Below are 16,149 nucleotides of genomic sequence, written 5' to 3' on the forward strand. Positions count from 1 at the left end.
GCGACAGGGTCTTATAAAATTGCTACACTTGCGTGGTAAATTGTAGCTTCTTTTTGTGTTTGTTGGTGTTTATCTTTCCTAGATATAAAATTATAGTGGGCAGGGGCTTGATGAGGTTCATATCTGTGTATCCCAGAGTCTAGCACAGAGTAGGAACTCTGGTTTGCATACTGTGGAACCCGCCCCCACTCATGAATGAACTGCCTCCTCATCCCCCACTCCCTGATGCTTTGCTGCCACCTCCACCTGGTGCCCTGCCCTATTGCCCCCAGTGAGTGTGATTTCTCTGGTACACCTGAACCTCCCCAGATGCCTGCAACACCTCCAGAGGTTTACCCCCCAGCACCAGTACCATATCTACTAACATATGGGGTCCATTCCCCCAGGTCCTGGAGTTCATCCTCCAACATCAGTGGTCCATCCAACAACATCTGGGGTCCATCCCCCAGCTCCTGGAGTGGACCCACCATTACCAGGTGTGCACCTGCCGAATGCAGGGGTCCACCCACCAGCTCCTGAAGTGCACCCACTAGCACCAGCTGTGAACATGCCAGCTTCAGGAGTCCACCCACAAGCCCCAGGGTTCCACCAACTAGCTCCAGGGTCCACCCTCACCCATCATCTGGTGTTCATCCTCAGGTTTCAGGGGTAAACCCATCAGTTCCTGAATTCTACTCTTCATCCCCTGGCATCCACCGCCCATCCCCTGGAATTCACCCTCAGGCACCACGGGTGCACCCCCAGCCTCCTACTGCAGCCCACCTAGCTGCACCAGTGGTGCACCCTCAGCTTCCAGGGATGCACCATCAAATACTGGGGTGCACCCTGCTCCTATGCCTCTCATGCTAAAACCCCCATTCCCCTCAGATGGCCCAAGGAACACACATTCATTTCCCCGGGCAACTTGAAGTACCAACACCCAGCATCTGTGGTCTGTGTTGTCTTTCACATGACCAGTACTGGGTAGGTTTTCTGTTTTGTCCTGCCCTGTGGCTATTAAACAGTCTCCCCCACATCAAAATAGAAAAAAAACACCTGTTCTTCTGTTTTCCATATAAACCCTGTATTAGCCTTCCAAGCCTTATTCTTTGTTTTGTATACTATGTACAAATAAGTACATGTATTACAGCTAAAATGCATGATACAATGTAAGGCAGTTCCCTTCTGTAGAAATACACAAGGCAGAGGGCATGTGTACTTTCTGAGTTAAAAACACTCTTAGAAAGCTGAAAAACCTAAATAGACTTTCCTTGTGCAATTTGACTTAAGACGTGTTTTTTGATTTTGGATATGGACCCTTTATTAGCCCACCGAGCATTGTTCTTTGTTTTGTATACTATGTACAAAAAAGTACCTGTATGACATCTAAAATGCATGATACAATGTAATGCAGTAAGGGTCTGTACAAATGCACAAAGAGGAATGCATTTGTACTACCTGAGTTAAAGACAACTGGTATACAGCTGTAACCACTAAATGCAAGTGACTTGTACAGTTTCAGTTAAGACAGGCTCTGAGGCACAAGGTGAAATCCTGGTCTTAGGGGAGATTTAGCCCTGGTTGCAAGGCCTTGTCCTGTCCCCTAAAGCACCCATGCCTGCATCATGGACTTCCAGCACTGAACTTGGAGGCAAAACTGGGAGTGAGGGCATGGCTTCCTCCTCAGAGAACAACCTGGACCAGAGAGAGAGCCTGAGGCAACTGGCCCTGGAGACCATAGACCTCAACAAGGACCCATATTTTATGAAGAACCACCTGGGATCCTCTGAGTGCAAACTGTCTGACTCTGCATAACAATGATGGGAGATACCTGTTCCATATCCAAGGGAAGAAACATCAAAGTATCTTGGCCCAGCGAGCTGTCAAGGAAGCCAAAGAAGCCCTTGCTCAGCCTGCACCAGAGATGGTAAAGGTGAAGGTCAAGAAGTTTGTAAAGTTCGGCGTCCCTGGTTACAAAGTGACCAAGCAGAGGGACACAAAGATGGGACATCAGAGCCTGCTGTTCCAGATTGACTACCGTAAGATTGCAGAGGTCATCACGCCTTGCCACCACTTCATGCGTACCTAAGAGCAGAGATTCGAGCCCTTGGATCTCCACTGGCAATACCTGCTCATGGCTGCTGAGCTATATGAGACCATTGCCTTTAAGGTGTCAAGCTGGCAGATTGACAAGGCTGAGGGAAAGTTTTGGACCCACTGGAACCGAGAGACCAAACAGTGTTTTCTACAGTTCCAATTGAAGATAGAGAAGCCTCCAGCCCCTCTCAGCCTCCAAGCAGGACCACCCATTCCCTCAGGAAATCAAGTGGTCCCTGCCCCCACTCATGAATGGACTGCCTCCTCATCCCCCACTCCCTGATGCTTTGCTGCCACCTCCACCTGGTGCCCTGCCTCTGCCACCTATTGCCCCCAGTGAGTGTGATTTCTCTGGTACCCCTGAACTTCCCCAGATGCCTGCAACAGCTCAAGAGGTGCACTGCCCCAGCACCAGTGCCACATTCACTAACATCTGGGGTCCATCCCCCATGTCGTGGAGTCCATTCTCCAACATCAGTGGTCCATCCAACAACATCTGGGGTCCATCTCCCAGCTCCTGGAGTGGACCCACCATTACCAGGTGTGCACCTGTCACATGCAGGGGTCCACCCACCAGACCTTGAATTGCACCCACTAGCACCAGCTGTGCATATGCCAGCTTCAGGCGTCTACCCAGGAAAGCCAGGGTTCCACCAACCAGCTCCAGGGGTCTACTCTACTCCATCATCTGGAGTTCATTCTCAGTTTCCAGGGGTAAACACATCAGCTCCTGAATTATACTCTTCATTCCCTGGCATGCACCGCCAATCCTTTGGAAGTCACCCTCAGGCACCATGGGTGCACCCCCAGCCTACTACTGGAGGCCACCCAGCTGCCCCCGTGGTATACCCTCAGCCTCCAGGGGTGCACAATCAAATACTGGGGTGCACTCTGCTCCTATGCCTCTCATGTTAAAACCCCCATTCCTCTCAGATTGCCCAGGGAACACACATTCATTTTCCCTGGCAACTAGAACTAATACCACCCAGCATATGTGGTCTGTGAGGTCTTTTACATGACTAATACTGGGTAGGATTTCTGTTTTGTCCTTCGCTGTAGCTATTAAACAGTCTCCCCAACATCAAAACAGAAAAAAACCACCTGTTCTTCTGTTTTCAATATAAACGCTGTATTAGTCTCTCAAGCATTATTTTCTGTTTCTGAAACTATGTACAAAGAAGTAGCTGTATTGCAGCCTAAACTGATGCTACAATGTAAGGAAATTCCCGTCTGTAAGACTACCCACGTAGAAAAGCCTGGGTACTCCCTGTGTGTCAGGCAACTCTTAGATAGCTGAAAGCACTAAATGCATGTGACATGTGCAGTTTGGGAGAAGACATGTTATTTTGAGTTGGGTAGGCACAGGGCATTAGCCAGCTAAACACTGTTCTAAGTTTTGGAAACTATGTACAAAGAAGAAGCTGTATTGCACCTAAAATGCATGCTACAATGTAAGGCAGTTCCAGTCTGTAAGACTACCCAAGAAGAAAAGCCTGGGTACTCGCTGAGTGACAGTAAGCTCTTAGAGAGATGAAAGCACTAAATGTAAGTTACTTGTGCAGTTTGGGTGAAGACGTGTTATTTTGAGTTGGGTAGCCTCAGGGTATTAGTCGGCCATGCACTGTTCTCTGTTTTGGAAACTATGTACAAAGAGATAGCTGTGTTGTAACCAAAACACATACTACAATGTAAGGCATTTCCCATCTGTAAGACTACCCAAGGAGAAAAGCCTGGGTACTCCCTGAGTGACAGGCAACTCTTAGAGAGGTGAAAGCACTAAATGCAGGTTATATGTGCAGTTTGGGTGAAGACGTGTTATTTTGAGTTGGGTAGCAACAGGGCATTAGCCGGCCATGCACTGTTCTTTGTTTTGGAAACTATGTACAAAGAATTAGGTGTATTGTAGCTAAAACGCATGGTACAATGTAAGGCAGTTCGCATCTGTAAGACTACCCAAGAAGAAAAGCCTGGGTACTCCCTGAGTGACAGGAAACTCTTAGAGAGCTGAAAGCACTAAATGCAGGTTATATGTGCAGTTTGGGTGAAGACGTGTTATTTTGAGTTGGGTAGCCACAGGGTATTAGACAGCACTGCACTGTTCTCTGTTTTGGAAACCATGTACAAAGAAGTAGCTGTATTGCAGCTAAAACGCATGGTACAAAGTAAGGCAGTTCCCATCTGTAAGACTACCCAAGAAGAAAAGCCTGGGTACTCACTCAGTGAAAAGCAACTCTTAGAGAGCAGAAAGTACTAAATGCACGTGACTTGTGCAGTTTGGGTGAAGATGTGTTATTTTGAGTTGGGTAGTCACAGGCTATTAGCCAGCCCTGCACTGTACTTTTTTATAAGAAACCATGTAAAAAACTGTAACACTGTTGCAGCCAAAATGCATGGTACAATGTAAGGCAGTTTCCGACTGTAAGACTACCAAAGGAGAAAAGCCTGGGTACTCACTGAGTGCCAGACAACTCTTAGAGAGGTGAACACACTAAATGTACATGACTTGTGCAGTTTGGGTGAAGAGGTGTTATTTTGAGTTGGGTAGCCACAGGCTATTAGCCAGCCCTGAACTGTACTTTTTTTTGGAAACCATGTAAAAAACTGTAACTCTGTTGCAGCCAAAATGCATGGTACAATGTAAGGCAGTTTCCGTCTGTAAGACTACCAAAGGAGAAAAGCCTGGGTACTCACTGAGTGCCAGGCAACTCTTAGAGAGGTGAAAGCACTAAATGCACATGACTTGTGCAGTTTGGGTGAAGAGGTGTTTTTTTGAGTTGGGTAGCCACAGGGTATTAGCCAGCCCAGCACTGTTCCCCTTTTTGGAAACGATGTCCAAAACAGTAACTGTGTTGCAGCCAAAATGCATGGTACAATGTAAGGCAGTTCCCATCTGTAAGACTACCCAAGGAGAAAAGCCTGGGTACTCCCTGAGTGCCAGGCAACTCTTAGAGAGGTGAAAGCACTAAATGCACATGACTTGTACATTTTGGGTGAAAACATGTTATTTTGAGTTGGGTAGCATCAGGATTTTAGTCGGCCATGCACTGTTCTCTGTTTTGGAAACTATGTACAAAGAAGTAGCTGTGTTGTAACCAAAATGCATGGTACAATGTAAAGCAGTTCCCATCTGTAAGACTACCCAAGGAGAAAAGCCTGGGTACTCCCTGAGTGCCAGGCAACTCTTAGAGAAGTGAAAGCACTAAATGCATGTGACTTGTGCATTTTGGGTGAAAACATGTTATTTTGAGTTGGGTAGCATCAGGGTTTTAGTCGGCCATGCACTGTTCTCTGTTTTGGAAACTATGTACAAAGAAGTAGCTGTGTTGTAACCAAAACGCATGGTACAATGTAAGGCAGTTCCCATCTGTAAGACTACCCAAGGAAAAAAAGCCTGGGTACTCCTTAAGTGCCAGGCAACTCTTAGAGAGGTGAAAGCACTAAATGCACCTGAGTTGTGCAATTTGTGTGATTATGTGATATTTTGAGTTGGATAGCCACAGAGTTTTAACCGGCCCTGCACTGTTCTCTGTTTTGGAAACCATGTATAAAGCAGTAGCTGTATTGCAGCTAAAACGCATGGTAAAATGTAAGGCAGTTCTCGTCTGTAAGACTACCTAAGGAGAGAAGGCTGGGTACTCTCTGAGTGCCAGGCAACTCTTAGAGAGGTGAAAGCACCAAATTCACATGATTTTTGCAGTTTGGGTGAAGACATGTTAGTTTGAGTTGAGTAGCCAGAGCGAATTAGCCGGCCCTGCACTGTTCTCCATTTTGGAAACCTTGTACAAAGAAGTAGCTGTTTTGTAACCAAAACGCATGGTACAATGTAAGGCAGTTCCCACTGTAAGACTATCCAAGAAGAAAAGCCTGGGTACTCCCTGAGTGCCAGGCAACTCTTATAGAGGTGAAACCACAAAATGCACGTAACTTGTGCAGTTAGGGTGAAGACATGTTACTTTGCCTTGGGTAGCCACAGGGTAATAGCAGGCCCTGCACTGTTCTCTGTTTTTGAAACCATGTATAACGTAGTAGCTGTTTTGCAGCTAAAACGCATGGTACAATGTAAGGCAGTTCACATCTGGAAGACTACCTAAGGAGAAAAGTCTGGGTACTCACTCAGTGACAAGCAACTCTTAGAGAGGTGATAGCACTAAATGCACATGACTTATGCAGTTTGGGTGAAGACTTGTTATTTTGAGGCGGGTATACACAGGGTATTAGCTGGCCCTGCACTCTTCTCCGTTTTGGAAACCATGTACAAAGGAGTAGCTGTATTGCATCTAAAACACATGTTACAATGTACGGTAGGTCTAGTCTTTAAGACTATCCAAGGAGAAAAGCCTGGGTACTCCCTGAGTGCCAGGCAATTCTTAGAGAGGTGAAAGCACTAAATTCACGTGACTTGTGCAGTTTGGATGAAGACCTGTTATCTTGAGTTGGGTAGCTACAGCATATTAGCTGGCCCTGCACTCTTCTCTCTTTTCAAAACCATGTACAAAGCAGTAGCTGTATTGCAGCTAAAACGCATGGTACAATGTAAGGCAGTTAACATCTGGAAGACTACCTAAGGAGAAAAGCCTGGGTACTCACTCAGTGACAAGCAACTCTTAGAGAGGTGATAGCACTAAATGCACATGACTTATGCAGTTTGGGTGAAGACTTGTTATTTTGAGATGGGTATCCACAGGGTATTAGGTGGCCCTGCACTGTTCTCCGTTTTGGAAACCATGTACAAAGCAGTAGGTGTATTGCAGCTAAAATGCATGGTACAATGTAGGGCAGGTCTCGTCTTTAAGACTATCCAAGGAGAAAAGCCTGGGTACTCCCTGAGTGCCAGGCAACTCTTAGAGAGGTGAAAGCACTAAATGCACATGACTTGTGCAGTTTGGGTGAAGAGGTGTTTTTTTGAGTTGGGTAGCCACAGGGTATTAGCCAGCCCTGCACTGTTCTCCTTTTTGGAAACGATGTCGAAAACAGTAACTTTATTGCAGCCAAAATGCATGGTACAATGTAAGGCAGTTCCCATCTGTAAGAGTATCCAAGAAGAAAAGCCTGGGTACTCCCTGAGTGCCAGGCAACTCTTAGAGAGGTGAAAGCACTAAATACACATGACTTGTGCAGTTTGGGTGAAGACTTGTTATTTTGAGGTGGGTATCCACAGGCTATTAGCCATCTCTGCACTGTACTTTTTTTTGGAAACCATGTAAAAAACTGTAACTCTGTTGCAGCCAAAATGCATGGTACAATGTAAGGCAGTTCCCATCTGTAAGACTACCAAAGGAGAAAATCTGGGTACTCTCTGAGTGCCAGGCAACTCTTAGAGAGGTGAAAGCACTAAATGCACATGACTTGTGCAGTTTGGGGGAAAAAATGTTATTTTGAGTTGGGTAGCATCAGGGTTTTAGTCGGCCACGCACTGTTCTCTGTTTTGGAAACTATGTACAAAGAAGTAGCTGTGTTGTAACCAAAATGCATGGTACAATGTAAGGCAGTTCCCATCTGTAAGACTACCCAAGGAGAAAAGCCTGGGTACTCCCTGAGTACCCAGGCAACTCTTAGGTGAAAGCACTAAATGCACGTGACTTGTGCATTTTGGGTGAAAACATGTTATTTTGAGTTGGGTAGCATCAGGGTTTTAGTCGGCCATGCACTGTTCTCTGTTTTGAAAACTATGTACAAAGAAGTAGCTGTGTTGTAACCAAAACGCATGGTACAATGTAAGGCAGTTCCCATCTGTAAGACTACCCAAGGAAAAAAGCCTGGGTACTCCTTAAGTGCCAGGCAACTCTTAGAGGGGTGAAAGCACTAAATGCACATGACTTGTGCAGTTTGGGTGAAGACTTGTTATTTTGAGGTGGGTATCCACAGGCTATTAGCCATCTCTGCACTGTACTTTTTTTTGGAAACCATGTAAAAAACTGTAACTCTGTTGCAGCCAAAATGCATGGTACAATGTAAGGCAGTTCCCATCTGTAAGACTACCAAAGGAGAAAATCTGGGTACTCTCTGAGTGCCAGGCAACTCTTAGAGAGGTGAAAGCACTAAATGCACATGACTTGTGCAGTTTGGGGGAAAAAATGTTATTTTGAGTTGGGTAGCATCAGGGTTTTAGTCGGCCACGCACTGTTCTCTGTTTTGGAAACTATGTACAAAGAAGTAGCTGTGTTGTAACCAAAATGCATGGTACAATGTAAGGCAGTTCCCATCTGTAAGACTACCCAAGGAGAAAAGCCTGGGTACTCCCTGAGTACCCAGGCAACTCTTAGGTGAAAGCACTAAATGCACGTGACTTGTGCATTTTGGGTGAAAACATGTTATTTTGAGTTGGGTAGCATCAGGGTTTTAGTCGGCCATGCACTGTTCTCTGTTTTGAAAACTATGTACAAAGAAGTAGCTGTGTTGTAACCAAAACGCATGGTACAATGTAAGGCAGTTCCCATCTGTAAGACTACCCAAGGAAAAAAGCCTGGGTACTCCTTAAGTGCCAGGCAACTCTTAGAGGGGTGAAAGCACTAAATGCACATGACTTGTGCAATTTGGGTGAATATGTGATATTTTGAGTTGGATAGCCACAGGGTTTTAACTGACCCTGCACTGTTCTCTGTTTTGGAAACCATGTATAAAGCAGTAGCTGTATTGCAGCTAAAACGCATGGTAAAATGTAAGGCAGTTCTAGTCAGTAAGACTACCTAAGGAAAGAAGGCTGGGTACTCTCTGAGTGCCAGGCAACTCTTAGAGAGGTGAAAGCACCAAATTCACATGATTTGTGCAGTTTGGGTGAAGACATGTTAGTTTGAGTTGAGTAGCCACAGAGAATTAGCCGGCCCTGTACTGTTCTCCATTTTGGAAACCTTGTACAAAGCAGTAGCTGTGTTGCAGCTAAAACGCATGGTACAATGTAAGGCAGTTCCCACTGTAAGACTACCCAAGAAGAAAAGCCTGGGTACTCTCTGAGTGCCAGGCAACTCTTATAGAGGTGAAACCACAAAATGCACGTAACTTGTGCAGTTAGGGTGAAGACATGTTACTTTGCATTGGGTAGCCACAGGGTAATAGCAGGCCCTGCACTGTTCTCTGTTTTTGAAACCATGTATAACGTAGTAGCTGTTTTGCAGCTAAAACGCATGGTACAATGTAAGGCAGTTCACATCTGGAAGACTATCTAAGGAGAAAAGTCTGGGTACTCACTCAGTGACAAGCAACTCTTAGAGAGGTGATAGCACTAAATGCACATGACTTATGCAGTTTGGGTGAAGACTTGTTATTTTGAGGCGGGTATACACAGGGTATTAGCTGGCCCTGCTCTCTTCTCCGTTTTGGAAACCATGTACAAAGCAGTAGCTGTATTGCATCTAAAACGCATGTTACAATGTACGGTAGGTCTAGTCTTTAAGACTATCCAAGGAGAAAAGCCTGGGTACTCCCTGAGTGCCAGGCAATTCTTAGAGAGGTGAAAGCACTAAATTCACGTGACTTGTGCAGTTTGGGTGAAGACCTGTTATTTTGAGTTGGGTAGCTACAGCATATGAGCTGGCCCTGCACTCTTCTCTCTTTTCAAAACCATGTACAAAGCAGTAGCTGTATTGCAGCTAAAACGCATGGTACAATGTAAGGCAGTTCACATCTGGAAGACTACCTAAGGAGAAAAGCCTGGGTACTCACTCAGTGACAAGCAACTCTTAGAGAGGTGATAGCACTAAATGCACATGACTTATGCAGTTTGGGTGAAGACTTGTTATTTTGAGATGGGTATCCACAGGGTATTAGGTGGCCCTGCACTGTTCTCCGTTTTGGAAACCATGTACAAAGCAGTAGGTGTATTGCAGCTAAAATGCATGGTACAATGTAGGGCAGGTCTCGTCTTTAAGACTATCCAAGGAGAAAAGCCTGGGTACTCCCTGAGTGCCAGGCAACTCTTAGAGAGGTGAAAGCACTAAATGCACATGACTTGTGCAGTTTATGTGAAGAGGTGTTTTTTTGAGTTGGGTAGCCACAGGGTATTAGCCAGCCTTGCACTGTTCTCCTTTTTGGAAACGATGTCCAAAACAGTAACTGTATTGCAGCCAAAATGCATGGTACAATGTAAGGCAGTTCCCATCTGTAAGACTATCCAAGAAGAAAAGCCTGGGTACTCCCTGAGTGCCAGGCAACTCTTAGAGAGGTGAAAGCACTAAATACACATGACTTGTGCAGTTTGGGTGAAGACTTGTTATTTTGAGGTGGGTATCCACAGGCTATTAGCCAGCTCTGCACTGTACTTTTTTTTGGAAACCATGTAAAAAACTGTAACTCTGTTGCAGCCAAAATGCATGGTACAATGTAAGGCAGTTCCCGTCTGTAAGACTACCAAAGGAGAAAAGCCTGGGTACTCACTGAGTGCCAGGCAACTCTTAGAGAGGTGAAAGCACTAAATGCACATGACTTGTGCAGTTTGGGTGAAAAAATGTTATTTTGAGTTGGGTAGCATCAGGGTTTTAGTCGGCCACGCACTGTTCTCTGTTTTGGAAACTATGTACAAAGAAGTAGCTGTGTTGTAACCAAAATGCATGGTACAATGTAAGGCAGTTCCCATCTGTAAGACTACCCAAGGAGAAAAGCCTGGGTACTCCCTGAGTACCCAGGGAACTCTTAGGTGAAAGCACTAAATGCACGTGACTTGTGCATTTTGGGTGAAAACATGTTATTTTGAGTTGGGTAGCATCAGGGTTTTAGTAGGCCATGCACTGTTCTCTGTTTTGAAAACTATGTACAAAGAAGTAGCTGTGTTGTAACCAAAACGCATGGTACAATGTAAGGCAGTTCCCATCTGTAAGACTACCCAAGGAAAAAAGCCTGGGTACTCCTTAAGTGCCAGGCAACGCTTAGAGAGGTGAAAGCACTAAATGCACATGACTTGTGCAGTTTGGGTGGAGAGGTGTTTTTTTGAGTTGGGTAGCCACAGGGTATTAGCCAGCCCTGCACTGTTCTCCTTTTTGGAAACGATGTCCAAAACAGTAACTTTATTGCAGCCAAAATGCATGGTACAATGTAAGGCAGTTCCCATCTGTAAGAGTATCCAAGAAGAAAAGCCTGGGTACTCCCTGAGTGCCAGGCAACTCTTAGAGAGGTGAAAGCACTAAATGCACATGACTTGTGCAATTTGGGTGAATATGTGATATTTTGAGTTGGATAGCCACAGGGTTTTAACTGACCCTGCACTGTTCTCTGTTTTGGAAACCATGTATAAAGCAGTAGCTGTATTGCAGCTAAAACGCATGGTAAAATGTAAGGCAGCTCTCGTCTGTAAGACTACCTAAGGAAAGAAGGCTGGGTACTCTCTGAGTGCCAGGCAACTCTTAGAGAGGTGAAAGCACCAAATTCACATGATTTGTGCAGTTGGGTGAAGACTTGTTATTTTGAGGTGGGTATCCACAGGCTATTAGCCAGCTCTGCACTGTACTTTTTTTTTGGAAACCATGTAAAAAACTGTAACTCTGTTGCAGCCAAAATGCATGGTACAATGTAAGGCAGTTCCCGTCTGTAAGACTACCAAAGGAGAAAAGCCTGGGTACTCACTGAGTGCCAGGCAACTCTTAGAGAGGTGAAAGCACTAAATGCACATGACTTGTGCAGTTTGGGTGAAAAAATGATATTTTGTGTTGGGTAGCATCAGGGTTTTAGTCGGCCACGCACTGTTCTCTGTTTTGGAAACTATGTACAAAGAAGTAGCTGTGTTGTAACCAAAATGCATGGTACAATGTAAGGCAGTTCCCATCTGTAAGACTACCCAAGGAGAAAAGCCTGGGTACTCCCTGAGTACCCAGGCAACTCTTAGGTGAAAGCACTAAATGCATGTGACTTGTGCATTTTGGGTGAAAACATGTTATTTTGAGTTGGGTAGCATCAGGGTGTTAGTCGGCCATGCACTGTTCTCTGTTTTGAAAACTATGTACAAAGATGTAGCTGTGTTGTAACCAAAACGCATGGTACAATGTAAGGCAGTTCCCATCTGTAAGACTACCCAAGGAAAAAAGCCTGGGTACTCCTTAAGTGCCAGGCAACTCTTAGAGGGGTGAAAGCACTAAATGCACATGACTTGTGCAATTTGGGTGAATATGTGATATTTTGAGTTGGATAGCCACAGGGTTTTAACTGACCCTGCACTGTTCTCTGTTTTGGAAACCATGTATAAAGCAGTAGCTGTATTGCAGCTAAAACACATGGTAAAATGTAAGGCAGTTCTAGTCAGTAAGACTACCTAAGGAAAGAAGGCTGGGTACTCTCTGAGTGCCAGGCAACTCTTAGAGAGGTGAAAGCACCAAATTCACATGATTTGTGCAGTTTGGGTGAAGACATGTTAGTTTGAGTTGAGTAGCCACAGAGAATTAGCCGGCCCTGTACTGTTCTCCATTTTGGAAACCTTGTACAAAGCAGTAGCTGTGTTGCAGCTAAAACGCATGGTACAATGTAAGGCAGTTCCCACTGTAAGACTACCCAAGAAGAAAAGCCTGGGTACTCTCTGAGTGCCAGGCAACTCTTATAGAGGTGAAACCACAAAATGCACGTAACTTGTGCAGTTAGGGTGAAGACATGTTACTTTGCATTGGGTAGCCACAGGGTAATAGCAGGCCCTGCACTGTTCTCTGTTTTTGAAACCATGTATAACGTAGTAGCTGTTTTGCAGCTAAAACGCATGGTACAATGTAAGGCAGTTCACATCTGGAAGACTATCTAAGGAGAAAAGTCTGGGTACTCACTCAGTGACAAGCAACTCTTAGAGAGGTGATAGCACTAAATGCACATGACTTATGCAGTTTGGGTGAAGACTTGTTATTTTGAGGCGGGTATACACAGGGTATTAGCTGGCCCTGCTCTCTTCTCCGTTTTGGAAACCATGTACAAAGCAGTAGCTGTATTGCATCTAAAACGCATGTTACAATGTACGGTAGGTCTAGTCTTTAAGACTATCCAAGGAGAAAAGCCTGGGTACTCCCTGAGTGCCAGGCAATTCTTAGAGAGGTGAAAGCACTAAATTCACGTGACTTGTGCAGTTTGGGTGAAGACCTGTTATTTTGAGTTGGGTAGCTACAGCATATGAGCTGGCCCTGCACTCTTCTCTCTTTTCAAAACCATGTACAAAGCAGTAGCTGTATTGCAGCTAAAACGCATGGTACAATGTAAGGCAGTTCACATCTGGAAGACTACCTAAGGAGAAAAGCCTGGGTACTCACTCAGTGACAAGCAACTCTTAGAGAGGTGATAGCACTAAATGCACATGACTTATGCAGTTTGGGTGAAGACTTGTTATTTTGAGATGGGTATCCACAGGGTATTAGGTGGCCCTGCACTGTTCTCCGTTTTGGAAACCATGTACAAAGCAGTAGGTGTATTGCAGCTAAAATGCATGGTACAATGTAGGGCAGGTCTCGTCTTTAAGACTATCCAAGGAGAAAAGCCTGGGTACTCCCTGAGTGCCAGGCAACTCTTAGAGAGGTGAAAGCACTAAATGCACATGACTTGTGCAGTTTATGTGAAGAGGTGTTTTTTTGAGTTGGGTAGCCACAGGGTATTAGCCAGCCTTGCACTGTTCTCCTTTTTGGAAACGATGTCCAAAACAGTAACTGTATTGCAGCCAAAATGCATGGTACAATGTAAGGCAGTTCCCATCTGTAAGACTATCCAAGAAGAAAAGCCTGGGTACTCCCTGAGTGCCAGGCAACTCTTAGAGAGGTGAAAGCACTAAATACACATGACTTGTGCAGTTTGGGTGAAGACTTGTTATTTTGAGGTGGGTATCCACAGGCTATTAGCCAGCTCTGCACTGTACTTTTTTTTTGGAAACCATGTAAAAAACTGTAACTCTGTTGCAGCCAAAATGCATGGTACAATGTAAGGCAGTTCCCGTCTGTAAGACTACCAAAGGAGAAAAGCCTGGGTACTCACTGAGTGCCAGGCAACTCTTAGAGAGGTGAAAGCACTAAATGCACATGACTTGTGCAGTTTGGGTGAAGAGGTGTTATTTTGAGTTGGGTAGCATCAGGGTATTAGCGGCCACGCACTGTTCTCTGTTTTGGAAACTATGTACAAAGAAGTAGCTGTGTTGTAACCAAAATGCATGGGACAATGTAAGGCAGTTCCCATCTGTAAGACTACCCAAGGAGAAAAGCCTGGGTACTCCCTGAGTACCCAGGAACTCTTAGGTGAAAGCACTAAATGCACGTGACTTGTGCATTTTGGGTGAAAACATGTTATTTTGAGTTGGGTAGCATCAGGGTTTTAGTAGGCCATGCACTGTTCTCTGTTTTGAAAACTATGTACAAAGAAGTAGCTGTGTTGTAACCAAAACGCATGGTACAATGTAAGGCAGTTCCCATCTGTAAGACTACCCAAGGAAAAAAGCCTGGGTACTCCTTAAGTGCCAGGCAACGCTTAGAGAGGTGAAAGCACTAAATGCACATGACTTGTGCAGTTTGGGTGGAGAGGTGTTTTTTTGAGTTGGGTAGCCACAGGGTATTAGCCAGCCCTGCACTGTTCTCCTTTTTGGAAACGATGTCCAAAACAGTAACTTTATTGCAGCCAAAATGCATGGTACAATGTAAGGCAGTTCCCATCTGTAAGAGTATCCAAGAAGAAAAGCCTGGGTACTCCCTGAGTGCCAGGCAACTCTTAGAGAGGTGAAAGCACTAAATGCACATGACTTGTGCAATTTGGGTGAATATGTGATATTTTGAGTTGGATAGCCACAGGGTTTTAACTGACCCTGCACTGTTCTCTGTTTTGGAAACCATGTATAAAGCAGTAGCTGTATTGCAGCTAAAACGCATGGTAAAATGTAAGGCAGCTCTCGTCTGTAAGACTACCTAAGGAAAGAAGGCTGGGTACTCTCTGAGTGCCAGGCAACTCTTAGAGAGGTGAAAGCACCAAATTCACATGATTTGTGCAGTTTGGGTGAAGACTTGTTATTTTGAGGTGGGTATCCACAGGCTATTAGCCAGCTCTGCACTGTACTTTTTTTTGGAAACCATGTAAAAAACTGTAACTCTGTTGCAGCCAAAATGCATGGTACAATGTAAGGCAGTTCCCGTCTGTAAGACTACCAAAGGAGAAAAGCCTGGGTACTCACTGAGTGCCAGGCAACTCTTAGAGAGGTGAAAGCACTAAATGCACATGACTTGTGCAGTTTGGGTGAAAAAATGATATTTTGTGTTGGGTAGCATCAGGGTTTTAGTCGGCCACGCACTGTTCTCTGTTTTGGAAACTATGTACAAAGAAGTAGCTGTGTTGTAACCAAAATGCATGGTACAATGTAAGGCAGTTCCCATCTGTAAGACTACCCAAGGAGAAAAGCCTGGGTACTCCCTGAGTACCCAGGCAACTCTTAGGTGAAAGCACTAAATGCATGTGACTTGTGCATTTTGGGTGAAAACATGTTATTTTGAGTTGGGTAGCATCAGGGTTTTAGTCGGCCATGCACTGTTCTCTGTTTTGAAAACTATGTACAAAGAGTAGCTGTGTTGTAACCAAAACGCATGGTACAATGTAAGGCAGTTCCCATCTGTAAGACTACCCAAGGAAAAAAAGCCTGGGTACTCCTTAAGTGCCAGGCAACTCTTAGAGAGGTGAAAGCACTAAATGCACATGACTTGTGCAATTTGGGTGAATATGTGATATTTTGAGTTGGATAGCCACAGGGTTTTAACTGACCCTGCACTGTTCTCTGTTTTGGAAACCATGTATAAAGCAGTAGCTGTATTGCAGCTAAAACGCATGGTAAAATGTAAGGCAGTTCTCGTCTGTAAGACTACCTAAGGAAAGAAGGCTGGGTACTCTCTGAGTGCCAGGCAACTCTTAGAGAGGTGAAAGCACCAAATTCACATGATTTGTGCAGTTTGGGTGAAGACATGTTAGTTTGAGTTGAGTAGCCACAGAGAATTAGCCGGCCCTGTACTGTTCTCCATTTTGGAAACCTTGTACAAAGCAGTAGCTGTGTTGCAGCTAAAACGCATGGTACAATGTAAGGCAGTTCCCACTGTAAGACTACCCAAAAAGAAAAGCCTGGGTACTCTCTGAGTGCCAGGCAACTCTTATAGAGGTGAA

General features: G+C 44.9%; 1 pseudogene; it reads left to right on the forward strand.

Moving 5' to 3' along the window:
• Nucleotides 1-1,403: 1,403 nt before the first annotated feature.
• Nucleotides 1,404-3,119, forward strand: LOC117701624 (splicing factor 3A subunit 2-like; annotated as a pseudogene).
• Nucleotides 3,120-16,149: the final 13,030 nt, after the last annotated feature.

This window comes from Arvicanthis niloticus, unplaced genomic scaffold (assembly GCF_011762505.2).
Source record: "Arvicanthis niloticus isolate mArvNil1 unplaced genomic scaffold, mArvNil1.pat.X pat_scaffold_1515_arrow_ctg1, whole genome shotgun sequence".
Taxonomy (NCBI): domain Eukaryota; kingdom Metazoa; phylum Chordata; class Mammalia; order Rodentia; family Muridae; genus Arvicanthis; species Arvicanthis niloticus.